Source organism: Salmo salar, chromosome ssa21, assembly GCF_905237065.1.
Source record: "Salmo salar chromosome ssa21, Ssal_v3.1, whole genome shotgun sequence".
Classification (NCBI taxonomy): Eukaryota; Metazoa; Chordata; class Actinopteri; order Salmoniformes; family Salmonidae; genus Salmo; species Salmo salar.
Genome location: NC_059462.1, coordinates 29,075,769 through 29,089,558, shown reverse-complemented (window position 1 = coordinate 29,089,558; position 13,790 = coordinate 29,075,769). Strand labels below are relative to the sequence as shown.

General features: G+C 41.8%; 1 pseudogene; it reads right to left on the bottom strand.

Moving 5' to 3' along the window:
* Positions 1-593: 593 nt before the first annotated feature.
* Positions 594-9,915, bottom strand: LOC106582040 (ribulose-phosphate 3-epimerase-like; annotated as a pseudogene).
* Positions 9,916-13,790: the final 3,875 nt, after the last annotated feature.

Genomic DNA, 13,790 nt, shown 5'->3' with positions numbered 1-13,790 from the left:
ATCCCTGCACACTCCGCCCGGGGCAAAGGAAAGAGATCGTTTGTAATGTTATTCTAAGCGATTCAAGTTTTTTTTTTAAATCATTAATTAGACCAGTGTTTCCCAAACTTGGTCCTCTGGACACCAAGGGGTGCACGTTTTGGTTTTTGCCCTAACACTACACAGCTGATTCAAATGATCAAAGCTTGATGACTAGTTGATTATTTGAATCCGTAGTGTAGTGCTACAGCAAATATCAAAACGCACCCCTTGGGGACCCGAGTTTGGGAAACCCTGAATTAGACAGCTAGCACACTCAGAGAAGGACTTTATGGATTATGTAAAGGCTGTGACAACAGTGAGCTAATCAGCCCCACGCTTCCTGTCTCCTGTGGGATCGTGGGTAATTATGAATGAGCTGGAACATGCAATGTGACGAGTGAGGTAATGTGCTTTTAGTGCCGAGGACGACGGGGAGAGGAGGACTGGTAGAGCAATGACATCGCTGCTTGCCACCAGAGAGAAAGAGTAGTAGGAAAGAAGAAAGCGAGAGGGAGAATAAAAAGGGAAGATGAAAGGGGGACATAATAAAGGAGTGCACGCCACATACCATGTTCTCTTACAGAAAGATTCATTATACAGTAGCCTAGCTTTGGACGGATGGATTTGAATAATCCATTCAATGTGACTGCATGATGAATGAGAAATGTTACATCTCAAGTCTAAATATCAATACGTTTTGATTTACATGATCATGAAGATGAATAAATCTTATTCACATTGGAATTCAAAGCCTTGGATGTCACATTTCTTCCCAATCAAAGCCCAGTAGATGGTGTTTCTGAGAAGAGCTGGGTTCTGGTTGATCTTCCAGTGGTAGTGTGTTCCAATTACTGATGTAGGCTCTGACTACTAAACCCTGCTCAGTAGGGGCCCTCTGCAGGCCCCTGGGGTTGTGTCCTCTGTGTACTGCTCTGTACCAGCCTTCTCACCAGACAGCAATCCAGCCACACTCAGTCAGCAGATCGCTGAAGACCGGCTCAAAAACGCCACATGATGGCTGCAAGCATGACTCATGTTTGGTGTGTGTGTGTTACTGGGGTTATAATTACACCGAGTGTGTGTGTGTACACAGCAATCAAAGTTATCTCCTGTAAGTGCCTGCGGACATAGTGACATATATACACTAGGCATCTCAACCTCACACACGTGATACAGTGTGGAGGAGAGGACATGAAAAGGGAGTTCCAACCAACGCTACATAATCTTGCCCTTTCTCTTTCTCAGCATCTGGATACGGTCGCTCTGGCACCGCTGGAACAACTTTTCCATTCCCTTGAGTAGCATTGGATATGTGTACAGTACAGATGGCCTATGTGGAAGCATGCGTTGTTGTAATTGGGCCTATTTGTTAGTGTGTTTGGTTAAAAATGTCTGCTTCTGTCAAGAGTTTCCTCCTTGAATCTATGATTCCATTGAAGAATGAGGAATTTATAGAATGGGGAAGTTATAGTGCGTCGACGAACTTCCCTGTTTTCATCTCTTAAAGATGATACGCTTCATATCTAACAGAAATGTGCAGTGTGTCTTATACATGCATGTAGAGAGTGAACAAGTATGACTCACAGCATTCCCCACAGATACTATATCATGTCTTGGAACGATGGTGCAGTCTGAGACACGGCACAGATCCAGCTGTAGGAAAACCTTGTCAATAGACAGAGCAGGAGACCCTCTTACATGTCCCTACATCCCAAATACGCACACATCTCAATAGCGACCACGGTATTAGCGTTTCCATAAACAGCTTTTCCAACAGATCTGGAGTCAGTCTCCTATGAACCTCTGTCTTGTGCGATATGTGACAAACGGAAATACAGATTTCTGACGTTAATATTGCAGGAGAATGCGAATTATCTTCCAGACATTTGTTGCATTATTGAGAATGAGCGGCTTGCAGCTAAAAGTTTGTTGTGTGTGATTCTCATTGACAAGAGGTTTGTTCTGGCAGGCGTCGAGATATGAAATGTAGAGATGTCCCCTATCTCAGACAAAATGGCCGCCTGAGCTAGAAGGGCTTTGAACACTATTCAATAAACACAGGTAGCTAAATGGTGTTAAATAGAAACATGGTTCCTATTAGTGCAAAGAGAGGTTGCTGTTGTGTTTTTACCTATCCGGTAATGTTACTATTAGTTTTGATTAAATAAATCCCTCTACAGGTACTAACTTTATATCCCATATTAAATTCAGATATAACTGCTAGATCACTAATAATCTCCTATGCCACATATGGTAGTCAGTCATATATAATTCAATATTATCAATCATATTCATGACTTATTATCAATAAGTAATTAGTCATGAGTCTAAACAAGACAGTACAGGAAACGGGGATATAAAAAAAAAGAATGACAGTCCCGGGTATACAAACCTATAGGGATGAATAGTTTGAGTAAGCTTGCCCTCTAGTGTCTGGTTAGTGAACTACTTTTCAAACAAACCGAGCAGAGCAAGAAGAGGCGAGGAATCCTCTGTATCATGTGACAAGGGAGATAGTAACTGGCATTTTAAAACAGGGCAGTGACAAAATACTAGCCTGTCCCCCCCAAAAAAAATTATTCAAAATATCACATCTTGTTCAGTCGTCCTGTACCGCTCTCTCTCTCGTGTCAGCGGTCCAGCGAGCGTTTCTGGATGGCTTCCGAGACGGCGGTGCGATGACAGAGCAAGGGTCGTCACTGCTTACCACAGCCCGACACGATCATGTTAGCACCCGCCTACCAGAGACACACAGGCAGAGAAACACACTCAGTCAACCCACATGGACTGACACAGGCAGAGAAACACACTCAGTCAACCCACATGGACTGACACAGGCAGAGACAACACAGGCAGAGACAACACAGGTAAACACTAGGGCCCAAAGAGGCATGTACTCACCTCAGCACACTTATGGATGGCAGAAGGACCCACTCCTCCGTCCATAATGTCCAGAGAGGGAAACTGACTCCTCAGCCAGCTCACCTGGCCACAAACAGAAACAGACGTGTTAATGACATGTCCCAAATATGCCACACACCGACGTACATGCTCAAGACTGATGAAAATAAATCCACTGGGGCTGGTTATATTCACCTCTTCTTGCTGCAGCTTTCTGCTCCCCTTATTGCGGAATCATTGACATATTTTTAACTTGACGATTGGGGCTATCCCCAAGTTCTGGAAGGTCTGCTAAGTTAAGATCTTTTTTAACTTCTAAATCTATTTTAAATGTGCATCAGTTGGGCTTCAGACCAGGCCATAGCACCATCTCGGCAGCATCACTGGTATTAAATATGGGAAATAGTTTGGATAGGAAGAAACACTGTGCTGCTCTATTCATTGACACTCAACTCTTCTTTACTAATTCTACAGTTGTCAAATTGGCCTGGATCAAGCATCATGTAATTGGTTGATTTTAGGTTCTGTACTTTTTACTTGACTAGGCTTTTTCAGAGCTGCAATCTGCCTTTGTCGCTTTGCAGAAAGCCTTTGTTGAACTGAAAATTAGTACTTAATGCAGGTAAAACCAAGTACATAGTTTTCCAATTCACTTAAAACTGTATCTGATGATTTATGCATATTGGATGATGCCCACATTAACCGTGTCCCCGTGTATAAATATCTTTGGCATCTGGATTGACAAAAAGTTATTTTAAAAAGCATATGGATGAGTTAGTTAGGAAGTTGAGAATAAATAGATCATGCCTCTCCCTAAACAGCAGAAAGCAGATCCTTCAGTCAACTTTCCTGCCAGTGCTAGACTACAGTGACACCATTTATATGAAAGCAGCTGCCTCTACACTGAAACCATTAGATGCAGTTTACAACGGCGCACTTCGCTTTATTACGGGAGGCAGGTTCAGTACATATCATTGCATCCTATAAGTCTCGTAGATCAATACACTGCTCTATTTCTGTTTAGAAAGCCCCCTTGCAAACTTCAACCGTACCTTACTTCCTTGTTAAACTACAGACTTACAAGTCACCACAAGCAGATATCATTCTGAAATGTCTCATTCATACTCAGATGACACAATGTCCACTGATGACATTGTAACAAACCTCTGCATTCAAGAGACCTTGTGTATAAATCAGATTACAGATGAGGACAAATAAGCTTTTTCATGCTGCTTATCAGGGATGTGCTTTCTCTGGAGACACACAAAGTTAAGCAAGTTAACACTTATACACACACAAAAACATACTACCTTGGGCATCATGTCCTCCATGAACTTCTGGCCTCCAAAGCCAGGCTCCACAGTCATGACCAGAGCCATGTTGATCTGTCCAGCCCACGGTGCCAACTCCTCTACTGTAGTCCCAGGCTTTATGGCCCACCTATAAGATACACACACACACGTTTGTTTTACAATCCTTGTGTGCATCAAACAACTGATTCCCGTCCAAAATCCTATTTTCCCTAACCTAACCCTTAACAGATCGCTAACCCTAATTGTAACCCTAAACCTAAGACTAAAAAAGCATTTTTCCTTGTAGGGAATGGCAAATGTCCCCACTATGATAGTAAAGCCAAAAACACACACACATGGGTGAAGAAGACACATAGTAAAACTAGTAGAAGACACATAGTTGTGAAGTTTCTCTGACTTGTGTGTGAATTACGCTTTACGTCCATTCTCTCTGACCATTAATGTCTCTCCCATATCTGGACCTCTCGTCTCCCTCTATAGTCAACACTGCTTCACCTTCATGCCGCTCTCTCTGATCTCCTTGATGAGGTTTCCAGCATTGGTGGTGGCCTCCTGGTGGAACGTGCACTGATTGGCTCCTGCTGCTGCCATGGGTTTCACCCACTGCTCTGGCCTGATACCATCACGTGCATGTCTGGAAGAAAACACACACACACTTTTGAGATGGCTGCTACGTTAAGTTGATCAATCTATGATACTATGTAGACTGAAATAGCATGGGGGAACCAGTGTCTGTGATAATATGGACTCCTCAATGTTTTGTTGTCCTATTACAAGGCGATATAGCATAACCATAGAGTGCGCGGTTGTGTTACTCACCAAAAAAGGGTCTGGCCCCACACAGTTCCTCAGGCACTCCACCATGGGATGACCGAACATGATGTTGGGTACAAAATGACTTCAGGGAAACAACATACAATCATTAGCCTCATGTGATTTATTCTAATCCAGTCACTTAACCTTGTTTCTCTGAGGTTAAGAGGGTTAATATTCTTGACTTTCCATGAGGTGACATTATGAAATGGTGCTCTCGGCAGTGGTGTTTTTTTTAGTGAGAAGGCAGAGAAGATTCACAGTGAAATGCCCAGGTTAAAGGCTTTTTTTAAGGCGCCGTATTTACATGTATTTACAACAAAAGCATCAGGACGACGAATCGAGAAAGTAACATAACCTGTAGTGTAACAGGGCGACATATGGTCACAACTTGGAGTCAAAATTGAGATACCATTGTGTAGTGGTTGTGTTTAGGAATTATGTGAATGACCTATGCTCCCCAAAGAGCAAAAGGGTTTAACCTTTTACTGCAGTGGGCTAAATCAGGATCACACAGAGTGTTTTTTGGTAGTCTTAAACAAATCTACTTTGAGACAAAAGTATACACCTCACACACATGGTTATGGGCTTAAAGAAAAGAAGACACCTGTACCATGTCAGATATAGAGTTGAAATGTATTACATTTTGAGTTTGCATCCCAATATTACACTTTATATACATCACAGAAGACTGAAATATAACAACATTTTTTGACATAGAAACACCTGATTTTTTACGTTTAAAAAAGAATCATGTTTATTAATTATGAAATTATGAAAAATATGAATAATGTTCCACCCATGAGGCCACTAAATAATTTGACTGTAGGAAAGGGCTACATGAGTAAGTGTGTGTTTACTGGGATGCCATATGAAGAATTGCAAAAGTTACAATAACTAATTTATTTTGTTTAGAAGTCCTAACTGATTATCTGCAGTTTAAATAAAACAGAGGGCAGGGCTAAGCACATCATTATCTCTGAACCTTAGGAACAATTTTGTATTTAGAGAAATTATGCTTTTCTCTCCCCCTCCCTTTCTGTTGAAAACTGTGAAACACTTGCTGGTAGTTCTGTTGATTTTCTTTAATTCACATCTGTCCACCTGCTTGAGGGCTACGTCCCTAACCTACTTTTGATAAGGCTCTGGTCAAAAGTAGTGCACTAGGGAATAGGGTGCCATTTGGGACACAATTTTAGGAATAATTATTCTGTAATTTCAGGCTTGGGATGTTTTTGTCAGCTAACACTCACTGGAGAGTTCCCTCTCTCTGTCTCTCTCTCTCAGAATAATAAGATAAGTTGAAATGCAAATCAGTGCTATATTAGTGCTGAATAAAACTTAAGCTGACAAAATATAAGTAGCTAAAGAAAAATTGAGGATGTAAACAGAGTTGCAGAATGTTATGCAACCTGGACTGGCTTTGCTAAAATATACATGCATTCAGTGTTACAACTAGCTAAACTGCTTGACATGATTGCTAAAGAAACTGAAGCTATGCTAGCTAACTAGGACTGGCGGAAATCAATGCACTCCCTAGCTAGCGTTGTAGCCTATGAATCATCTGGTGTGGTTTTGCTCACCCGTCCATAACGTCGAGGTGCAGGAAGTCAGCCCCGACTCCGTCATTCGAAAACATTCAGTGCCCATGCATGCTAGGTCACTGCTGAGGATGGACGGGCCTATTTTTTTTGCGCTGTATTAAAAAAAAATATATATTTATTTTTTTATTTAACTAGGCAAATTAACTAGTTCCAGCATCTTTGCGCTGTAAGACATGTGGGTGCTATCTGCCCTGCTGTCACCTGGCTATGCAAGTAAGCAGTTCATGAAGTACTCGAACGTGTTAGTTTGCTACTTCCGCGTTTAAAGCTGTTTTCAAAATAAAAGTACAAATGCATCGAACGTCGCTTTTCCAAAGGTTGCCACTGGATGGCGGACAACTCATACTGAAGTTACCTATCAAATAATTGTTCCCATATTTTTCTATGGTGAAAGATTAATTAATATTGCCCACACAGCTCATATCATTCCCTAGTTGGCTGTAAGACTTAGTAGATTTGACTGAAGTTGAAAGGTAGAGATGAGCTGTGTTAGTTGGCCTCATTCCCGAGGTTGTGGGGGACCATCTCAGCAGTGTGTGAGAGAGCTGTCCCCTGAGAACAGGAGACAGAGCCAGACAAGACCAAGGTTAATGGTATCATAAAGGACTGTGGGGACTGTGGGAGAGACCAATACCACATCTATAGGCTACTGCCTCTCTCTCTCTCTCTCTCTCTCTTTCACTCTCACATACACACATGCATATGCGCGCACACACACTCTTGTCTAAAGCATTTTGACTCTGTGCCCTGCTGTGGTCAAAGGTTTAAAAGATTTGAAGAGAGTTCATCCGTAGTCCAATCTCCAAGTTATTATGATTTATAAGAATGTGAAAAATGTATCCTTAGAAGTTCCAGCAGTGTTTTCTGTGGCTCTGACCCACTTCAGGCTCAGTCACATCTCACTGGGCACAGAGTCTATTCAAAGTCTATTCCACAATGGTTCAAAGTAACTTATTTCAATTAAGTGGAAATAACGTTTCAACCAGTATGTGTCCAGTGGGACACATGCCGATGAGAGCAAACACCAATCCGACATTTATGGGTTTGGGCTGCGGGTTTCGTTACCGCTGTAGAGTTGATGGTGGGCTGTGGTAGCATGGTATGCACCGGGGGACAAGAAAGGTAATATGTTATTCTCACATTGACTTGAGTTAGAGTAAGTGGTTGTCATGGTGAATGGGAGCCTTGAGTAAGAGCCTCTAAGAGAGCTGTAAAGCTTAAGGATATGACAGCCTCTCCATTGACACACACACACACACACACACACGCGCGCGTGCACTCACGCACGCACGCACACACACACACAGGCCCTGAGCAAGGTTGGGGCCAATAAACATTTACACTGTGTTTGTTTTACATGTCTGTCTTTCCTCATGACTCCATCTAAACATCATTCTCTCAGACGCCCTATTTAGAGCTTTAGAGGTGGTGAAGTAGTGTCCTACTACAGGGGTACAGTAAAGACTATTTGTAAAGAGTCCAGGGTGGGTTGAATGGATACAAATCTACCTGTCTGCTCTATATAATACAGGTTGTTTCTCTGAGGTTAAGAGGGTGAATATTCTTGACTTTCCATGAGGTGACATTATGAAATGGTGCTCTCGGCAGTGGTGTTTTTTTAGTGAGAAGGCAGAGAAGATTCACAGTGAAATGCCCAGGTTAAAGGCTTTTTTTAAGGCGCCGTATTTACATGTATTTACAACAAAAGCATCAGGACGATGAATCGAGAAAGTAACATAACCTGTAGTGTAACAGGGCGACATATGGTCACAACTTGGAGTCAAAATTGAGATACCATTGTGTAGTGGTTGTGTTTAGGAATTATGTGAATGACCTATGCTCCCCAAAGAGCAAAAGGGTTTAACCTTTTACTGCAGTGGGCTAAATCAGGATCACACAGAGTGTTTTTTGGTAGTCTTAAACAAATCTACTTTGAGACAAAAGTATACACCTCACACACATGTTTATGGGCTTAAAGAAAAGAAGACACCTGTACCATGTCAGATACAGAGTTGAAATGTATTACATTTTTAGTTTGCATCCCAATATTACACTTTATATACATCACAGAAGACTGAAATATAACAAAACCATTTGACATAGAAACACCAGATTTTTTACGTTTAAAAAAGAATCATGTTTATTAATTATGAAATTATGAAAAATATGAATAATGTTCCACCCATGAGGCCACTAAATAATTTGACTGTAGGAAAGGGCTACATGAGTAAGTGTGTGTTTACTGGGATGCCATATGAAGAATTGCAAAAGTTACAATAACTAATTTATTTTGTTTAGAAGTCCTAACTGATTATCTGCAGTTTAAATAAAACAGAGGGCAGGGCTAAGCACATCATTATCTCTGAACCTTAGGAACAATTTTGTATTTAGAGAAATTATGCTTTTCTCTCCCCCTCCCTTTCTGTTGAAAACTGTGAAACACTTGCTGGTAGTTCTGTTGATTTTCTTTAATTCACATCTGTCCACCTGCTTGAGGGCTACGTCCCTAACCTACTTTTGATAAGGCTCTGGTCAAAAGTAGTGCACTAGGGAATAGGGTGCCATTTGGGATGCAATTTTAGGAATAATTATTCTGTAATTTCAGGCTTGGGATGTTTTTGTCAGCTAACACTCACTGGAGAGTTCCCTCTCTCTGTCTCTCTCTGTCTCTCTTTCTCTTTCTCTCTCTCTCTCTCTCTCTCTCTCTCTCTCTCTCTCTCTCTCTCTCTCAGAATAAGAAGAAGAAGCGAAGTGTTAGACGTGAGATAGCTCTAGCGATGGCCTTCATCAGATTTAATTTCACAACACAGATGACACACCTGACACAGCCTCACAGCCCCAGCCAAAGACTCACAGCTCCAGCCCCAGCCTTACAGCCACAGCCAAGCAACAGCCTCACAGCTCCAGCCCTCACAGCCCCAGACTCACAGCCCCAGACTCACAGCCCAAGCCTCACAGCCCCAGTCCCAGGCTCAGAGGCCCAGCAACAGTCTCACAGCCCCAGTCCCAGGCTCAGAGGCCCAGCAACAGTCTCACAGTCTCAGTCCCACTCTCACAGCCCCAGACTCACAGCCACAGTCTCACAGCCCCAGTCCCAGGCTCAGAGGCCCAGCAACAGTCTCACAGCCCTAGTCATAGTCTCAGATCCCCAGCCACATTCTTACAGGGGTGTGAAACATATTACTGTTACTCATACGCCTCCACATTCCTTACCTTTACTGTAAACATATTTTACTACCTCATAAGCAGTACTGAGGCCCCATCTTAGTCAACATCAGGGGTACTGGTCACTGGTTGTCCTCATAAAAGTCCCTGTTTCATTAGTTTGTTTTCCCCAGGGAGAGGGCTGTGATATGTTTTCCTTCACTTCAGTTTCCAGCCTTCTATCCAGCCCTCTATCCAACCATGATGCTCTCCTTCTCTGCCCCAAAGTGGTTATAGTTAGGTTACTCTGCCAAGATATATCTTACTCTACTAACGATGTCATGGAATGGCATGGCATGGCATGGCCTAGCTGGTTCAAATCCAATCACAATGTGAGGAAACTCCCTGTCGACTGCATGCATAGGGCAATGAAAAGTTCACTGGCATCAATAGAAGTAGTAGTCTAATCCATCTCATTCTTTAATTAGTCTGATTATTCTGGCTCTTTCAAAGTATTGAGCTTTACGATTGAGAAATCCAACCCCTTTAAGTCCACAATATTAAGCAATATGCCTTGATGCTTATTTTTCCAGATCTGAGTCTGGATGGATGTTTTTCACCGATGCATTAATATGGTTTCAACTCAGAAGTTCCTCCTATGAGGACTCAGTAGTTATTTCAGACCCACCTTGAGGTGGCGGTAGTACGGTCGATCCACCAATTTGGTGCCTTTTGAGAAGTGTAACTTTGTCAACAACAAAAAAATCAATGTTTGGTTTCAATTTTAACAAGCTGTCATAAGAGTATATGTTCAACTTAATAAAAAACACGTTTTTCCATCTCAAGAAAAAAAAAAAAAGATAATAGCAAGTCCCTGTTATGTGCCAAATAAAGTAACAAAGTTGACCATAACAGGGTTGACCATAACGGGGTTGAGGATTTAATCTTAAATCAGCCATAAATCCCCTTGTTACAGGGGGAATGAAAGCTTGTTATGTGCAACAAGGGGAAATTGAATGCAAACTTAAAATAAAGTGAAAATGTTCAAACTTTTCTAGCCTGCCTATCTATGGGTAACTGGGTTGACGTGTTATGCTTGACGTGCCCAGTTTTCTACCACAAAACACCAGCAAATGGCCAAAAAGAGTAAAACCAACTCACCTGCTTCTGCACTAAAGTTTACTATTAGTTGTTAAAAATGTATTTTGAAAAAAATATTTAAAAAATAATAGTTTCAACATATTCAAACGTGAGTTAAGTTCACGTAACAAGGTTGACCTTAAATTGATGTACAGATGAAAATTAAACACTAATCACATGAAATAAATAATAATCTTCAGAAATGGCTGTGTCAAAGCAACAAAACAACTAGGGCTTTACAATGATGGTGAAATTTGGAGAAATCTTAGGGTTAAGTGGGTTAAAATCTTCCTAGAAGTGACACAGGGTTGACAGAGGGACATTTTGACTCTTTAGCAAGTTTTTATTGAATTATCAGTGTGGTCTATATTAAAGAACACTTCATTTAATTAACAGGCTTTTAAAATGCAATATTGTTGCACAATTGCTACTTAAAATATAAAATGTTTACATGCTACAGGTGGCAAATTAAGGGCTAAACAGCAGCATGTGTGTCAGACGGGTTTGAACGTTTTTTTACTCACGTCTAAAGCACATTGTTTACTGGCTATTAATTCAATTCAGCTGGCATATAAATGCCAAACTCTCTCCAAATGTGAAGCCTGAAACAACAGAGGCAGTCACATTGAAGACAGACTGATCAGACCTCCCAGGATAGAAGACAGAATTTTGAAAATATTAGAGGAGAACAAGAATAAGATTTGTATTTGATTGGGTGTAGTTTGATTGTATTGTACGTGTATTTGATCAATGTGTTGTCTTCCAAGTAATGCCAGTGAAGTGAAGGTGTTCAGGCTCTTCTAACACTGCAATAAGTGTTTCTCAAGATGAGTTTGGTTTATGTGATATAACATGGATATATACAATAAAGGAAGGAATTTATTGTACTTCCTGGATGGTGGTTGATTTTAATGATAATACAGTAGACAATCCTCCTCCTCCTTACTGTACAATCAGGTCGGTGTGTTCCTCCTGGTTTCCGGCTGCGGTTGGCTCTAGCCTCCTGAGCAAACAGCCTGAGATGGATCTACTGTAGGTCTTCAGAAGGTCTGGAGGAGAGAGGAGCATGTGTCCTCCTGGGCTCTCCCATCCTCAGCTTTGTGTCACTCCGGTCGGGGGTCCAGAGGGGGAAGAGACTGGTGGGGAGATGGGGGAAGTCACGTCCCAAGCCTGATTGTCCTGATTGTCTTGTGTTTGTTTTCCTGCATGCACATTCTGATGAGGACAGTCCTGGCATTTTCCTTCATTAATGAGACCCTTGTTAGGGAAGCCCTTGTTATCAGGGTGTCTCGTTAGGCAGAAGTTTGTTAGGGGAGCTCTTGATGAGATATCCTTGAGGATGGGGAGTATGCGCAGGGCGGTGCCCATGAGGGGTGTCACCACATCCTGTAGAGGCTACTGGGAGTAGAGGAAGGGAGACAGACAGACAGCTAAAAATAAGAGATCAAGGCAGAGAGAGGGAAAAACATAATTGCTTATATTCCAATTCTCTTTTCTTCCTTAGGATGTCAATATGAGTTTCACTTTGGACTTAGTAGTAGAATTTGAGCCATTTGACCTATAAGCTATAAGTTTTCAGTCTACATGTAAGATTTAGTCTGTGTTTGTGCCAATACATCTCCCAATGTGCCTCTGAAGGATTATTTAGTTAGCGGTCATCGCAAGGACCCTAAATCATGACCGGGTCATGTCACAGTACGTCTGAGCATTTGTTTCAAATTGACCAGAGCATCAGCATTTTAAACTGTCCTGACCGTAACCCACCACTTCAGAGGGCCGCTGTGGCCCAGCATGTAATTGTCTGTTTAAGCCCCCTCCGGGGAGAAATGGATCTACTCTCTTTAAGCACTGGAATGTTTCATTCAAACAGGCGGAAGGGGAGGGTATGAATGAAAAAGGCTTTAGTGCTAATCCCAAATGATACATTGCCAAATTATTGCTGAATATAGCCTGCATTTACTGTGAATAAGAGCAGCTGGTTCATTCAGTCTACATCAGTCAAGTTAATTCATCACTTTTCCGGCTCAGAAAATTCTACATTGAAGGGTGAGTTAGGGTGAGCTAAGATTTATACAGACTTTACTAGGGCGATCTTTTGAACCTTGTATTTGGGAATGCATTAGTTAAATTATTGATGAAAAAATGTAAATTTCAAGCCTTAATGGATTATCGTTCTTTTTTATAACCCCCTTTCTTGGTAGAATGTTAATCCAACTGAATTACCCTTTGGGATTTTCCCACTAATTAGAAGTATCTGCTGAATAGCACAGCAGGGCAGTCTTCATGTTACATTCACAGCAGGGGCGCTGGGTACTGAAGGGTTGGTTATGAAAAGAGAGAAAATCCAAGTCTGATAAAATTCTTAAAGGTCAACCGACTGGGGAAAGACTCACAGGCTCCCCGTCTTTCACACCCAAGGCTCTTATGAATATGTCTCAGTTTCTTCTTAATTTCTTCAATCTCTTTCAATCTCTGATCTCTGATCTCTAATCTATTTCTCATTCATGTGGGCACACACACACACACACACACACACACACACACACACACACACACACACACACACACACACACACACACACACACACACACACACACACACACACACACACACACACACACACACACACACACACACACACACACACACACACACACACAGTACTTGTACACGTACACAGCCCTGTGAAGCACTGGCTTGCTCAACTGTCTTCCACTCCAAACTCTTCAAAGCATGCCTGGCCTTTAGCTTTCTTTCTGCAGATTCAAGTCAAAACGATGTGGGTTTGATCTGCTGTTAGGGCACCCCTCAGAGGCTTCAGTGCTGGTAATGCTGAGAGTAATAATGATATTA